Here is a 5,378-nt window from a genome sequence, read left to right as displayed (position 1 = left end):
TACAGCATCCCTACTTAAGGGCATCTCGGACTTAGTCGATTTTTCATAAATTCTAAGAAATTCATATGTTAGGATGCTGCGAGATGAATGGGATGCTGCATGGAGATGAATCTTGATCTCCTACATCTCCCATCTCAATACAGCATCCCTACTTAAAGGCATCTCGGACTTAGTCGATTTTTCACAAATTCTAAGAAAAACATATGTTAGATGCTGGGAGATGAATGGGACGCTGCATGGAGATGAATCTTGATCTCCTACATCTCCCATCTCAATACAGCATTACTACTTAAAGGCATCTCGGACTTAGTCGATTTTTCATAAATTCTAAGAAAAACATATGTTAGATGCTGGGAGATGAATGGGACGCTGCATGGAGATGAATCTTGATCTCCTACATCTCCCATCTCAATACAGCATCCCTACTTAAAGCCATCTCGGACTTAGTCGATTTTTCATAAATTCTAAGAAAAACATATGTTAGGATGCTGCGAGATAAATGGGATGCTGCATGGAGATGAATCTTGATCTTCTTCATCTCCCATCTTAATACAGCATCCCTACTTAAAGGCATCTCGGACTTAGTCGATTTTTCAAAAATTCTAAGAAATTCATATGTAAGGATGCTGGGAGATGAATGGGATGCTGCATGGAGATGAATCTTGATCTCCTACATCTCCCATCTTAATACAGCATCCCTACTTAAAGGCATCTAGGACTTAGTCGGTTTTTCATAAATTCTAAGAAAAAGATATTTTAGGATGCTGCGAGATGAATAAGATGCTGCATGGAGATGAATCTTGATCTTCATCATCTCCCATCTTAATTCAGCATCCCTACTTAAAGGCATCTCGGACTTAGTCGATTTTTCACAAATTCTTAGAAAAACATATGTTAGGATGCTGGGAGATGAATGAGATGCTGCATGGAGATGAATCTTGATTTTCTTCATCTCCCATCTTAATACAGCATCCCTACTTAATGGCATCCCGGACATACTCGATTTTTCATAAATTCTAAGAAAAACATATGTTAGGATGCTGCGAGATGAATGGGATGCTGCATGGAGATGAATCTTGATCTCCTACATCTCCCATCTCAATACAGCATCCCTACTTAAAGGCATCTCGGACTTAGTCGATTTTTCATAAATTCATAGAAATTCATATGTAAGGATGCTGCGAGATGAATGGGATGCTGCATGGAGATGAATCTTGATCTTCTTCATCTCCCATCTTAATACAGCATCCCTACTTAAAGGCATCTCGGACTTAGTCGATTTTCCATAAATTCTAAGAAATTCATATGTAAGGATGCTGGGAGATGAATGGGATGCTGCATGGAGATGAATCTTGATCTCCTACATCTCCCATCTCAATACAGCATCCCTACTTAAAGGCATCTCGGACTTAGTCGATTTTTCATAAATTCATAGAAATTCATATGTTAGGATGCTGCAAGATGAATGGGATGCTGCATGGAGATGAATCTTGATCTTCTACATCTCCCATCTAAATACAGCATCCCTACTTTAAGGCATCTCGGACTTAGTTGATTTTTCATAAATTCTAAGAAAAACATATGTTAGGATGCTGGGAGATGAATGGGATGCTGCATGGAGATGAATCTTGATCTCCTACATCTCCCATCTCAATACAGCATCCCTACTTAAAGGCATCTCGGACTTAGTCGATTTTTCATAAATTCTAAGAAAAACATATGTTAGGATGCTTCGAGATGAATAAGATGCTGCATGGAGATGAATCTTGATCTTCTTCATCTCCCGTCTTAATACTGCATCCCTACTTATAGGCGTCTCGGACTTAGTCGATTTTTCATAAATTCTAAGAAAAACATATGTTAGGATGCTGAGAGATGAATGGGATGCTGCATGGAGATGAATCTTGATCTCCTACATCTCCCATCTCAATACAGCATCCCTTCTTAAAGGCATCTCGGACTTAGTCGATTTTTCATAAATTCTAAGAAAAACATATGTTAGGATGCTGGGAGATGAATGAGATGCTGCATGGAGATGAATCTTGATCTCCTACATCTCCCATCTCAATACAGCATCCCTACTTAAAGGCATCTCGGACTAAGTCGATTTTTCATAAATTCTAAGAAATTGATATGTTAGGATGCTGCGAGATGAATGGGATGCTGCATGGAGATGAATCTTGATCTCCTACATCTCCCATCTCAATACAGCATCCCTTCTTAAAGGCATCTCGGACTTAGTCGATTTTTCATAAATTCTAAGAAAAACATATGTTAGGATGCTGGGAGATGAATGAGATGCTGCATGGAGATGAATCTTGATCTCCTACATCTCCCATCCCAATACAGCATCCCTACTTTAAGGCATCTCGGACTTAGTTGATTTTTCATAAATTCTAAGAAAAACATATGTTAGGATGCTGGGAGATGAATGAGATGCTGCATGGAGATGAATCTTGATCTCCTACATCTCCCATCTCAATACAGCATCCCTACTTAAAGGCATCTCGGACTAAGTCGATTTTTCATAAATTCTAAGAAAAACATACGTTAGGATGCTGGGAGATGAATGGGATGCTGCATGGAGATGAATCTTGATCTCTTACATCTCCCATCTCAATACAGCATCCCTACTTAAAGGCATCTCGGACTTAGTCGATTTTTCATAAATTCTAAGAAATTGATATGTTAGGATGCTGCGAGATGAATGGGATGCTGCATGGAGATGAATCTTGATCTCCTACATCTCCCATCTCAATACAGCATCCCTTCTTAAAGGCATCTCGGACTTAGTCGATTTTTCATAAATTCTAAGAAAAACATATGTTAGGATGCTGGGAGATGAATGAGATGCTGCATGGAGATGAATCTTGATCTTCTTCATCTCCCATCTTAATACAGCATCCCTTCTTAAAGGCATCTCGGACTTAGTCGACTTTTCATAAATTCTAAGAAAAACATATGTTAGGATGCTGCGAGATGAATGGGATGCTGCATGGAGATGAATCTTGATCTCCTACATCTCCCATCTCAATACAGCATCCCTACTTAAAGGCATCTCGGACTTAGTCGATTTTTCATAAATTCTAAGAAAAACATATGTTAGGATGCTGCGAGATGAATGGGATGCTGCATGGAGATGAATCTTGATCTTCTCCATCTCCCATCTTAATACAGCATCCCTACTTAAAGGCATCTCGGACTAAGTCGATTTTTCATAAATTCTTAGAAAAACATATGTAAGGATGCTGGGAGATGCATGGGATGCTGCATGGAGATGAATCTTGATCTTCTTCATCTCCCATCTTGATACAGCATCCCTACTTAAAGGCATCTCGGACTTAGTCGATTTTTCATAAATTCTAAGAAAAACATATGTTAGGATGTTGGGAGATAATTGGGATGCTGCATGGAGATGAATCTTGATCTTCTACATCTCCCATCTAAATACAGCATCCCTACTTAAAGGCATCTCGGACTTAGTCGATTTTTCATAAATTCTTAGAAAAACATATGTTAGGATGCTGCGAGATGAATGGGATGCTGCATGGAGATGAATCTTGATCTCCTTCATCTCTCATCTCAATACAGCATCCCTACTTAAAGGCATCTCGGACTTAGTCGATTTTCCATAAATTCTAAGAAAAACATATGTTAGGATTCTGCGAGATGAATGGGATGCTGCATGGAGATGAATCTTGATCTTCTTCATCTACCATCTTAATACAGCATCCCTACTTAAAGGCATCTCGGACCTAGTCGATTTTTCATAAATTCATAGAAAAACATATGTTAGGATGCTTGGAGATGAATGGGATGCTGCATGGAGATGAATCTTGATCTTCATCATCTCCCATCTTAATACAGCATCCCTACTTAAAGGCATCTCGGACTTAGTCGATTTTTCATAAATTCTAAGAAAAACATATGTTAGGATGCTGCGAGATGAATGGGATGCTGCATGGAGATGAATCTTGATCTTCTTCATCTCCTGTCTTAATACAGCATCCCTGCTTAAAGGCATCTCGGACTTAGTCGATTTTTCATAAATTCTATGAAATTCATATGTTAGGATGCTGCGAGACGAATGGGATACTGCATGGAGATGAATCTTGATCTTCTTCATCTCCCATCTCAATACAGCATCCCTACTTAAAGGCATCTCGGACTTAGTCGATTTTTCAAAAATTCATAGAAATTCATATGTTAGGATGCTGCGAGATGAATGGGATGCTGCATGGAGATGAATCTTGATCTACTACATCTCCCATCTCAATACAGCATCCCTACTTAAAGGCATCTCGGACTTAGTCGATTTTTCATAAATTCTAATAAAAACATATGTTAGGATGCTTAGAGATGAATGGGATGCTGCATGGAGATGAATCTTGATCTTCTTCATCTCCCATCTCAATACAGCATCCCTACTTAAAGGCATCTCGGACTTAGTCGATTTTTCATAAATTCATAGAAATACATATGTTAGGATGCTGCGAGATGTATGGGATGCTGCATGGAGATGAATCTTGATCTTCTTCATCTCCCATCTTAATACAGCATCCCTACTTGAAGGCATCTCGGACTTAGTCGATTTTTCATAAATTCTAAGAAAAACATATGTAAGGATGCTGGGAGATGAATGGGATGCTGCATGGAGATGCATCTTGATCTCCTACATCTCCCATCTTAATACAGCATCCCTACTTAAAGGCATCTCGGACTTAGTCGATTTTTCATAAATTCTAAGAAATTCATATGTTAGGATGCTGGGAGATGAATGGGATGCTGCATGGAGATGAATCTTGATCTCCTACATCTCTCATCTCAATACAGCATCCTTACTTAAAGCCATCTCGGACTTAGTCGGTTTTTCATAAATTCATAGAAATTCATATGTTAGGATGCTGCGAGATGAATGGGATGCTGCATGCAGATGAATATTGATCTCCTACATCTCCCGTCTCAATACAGCATCCCTACTTAAAGGCATCTCGGACTTAGTCGATTTTTCATAAATTCATAGAAAATCATATGTTAGGATGCTGGGAGATGAATGGGATGCTGCATGGAGATGAATCTTGATCTCCTTCATCTCTCATCTCAATACAGCATCCCTACTTAAAGGCATCTCGGACTTAGTCGATTTTTCATAAATTCTAAGAAAAACATATGTTAGGATTCTGCGAGATGAATGGGATGCTGCATGGAGATGAATCTTGATCTTCTTCATCTACCATCTTAATACAGCATCCCTACTTAAAGGCATCTCGGACCTAGTCGATTTTTCATAAATTCATAGAAAAACATATGTTAGGATGCTTGGAGATGAATGGGATGCTGCATGGAGATGAATCTTGATCTTCATCATCTCCCATCTT

Source organism: Anopheles ziemanni (genome assembly GCF_943734765.1).
Source record: "Anopheles ziemanni chromosome X unlocalized genomic scaffold, idAnoZiCoDA_A2_x.2 X_unloc_45, whole genome shotgun sequence".
Lineage (NCBI taxonomy): Eukaryota > Metazoa > Arthropoda > Insecta > Diptera > Culicidae > Anopheles > Anopheles ziemanni.
Note: the sequence above shows the minus strand (reverse complement) of the source record.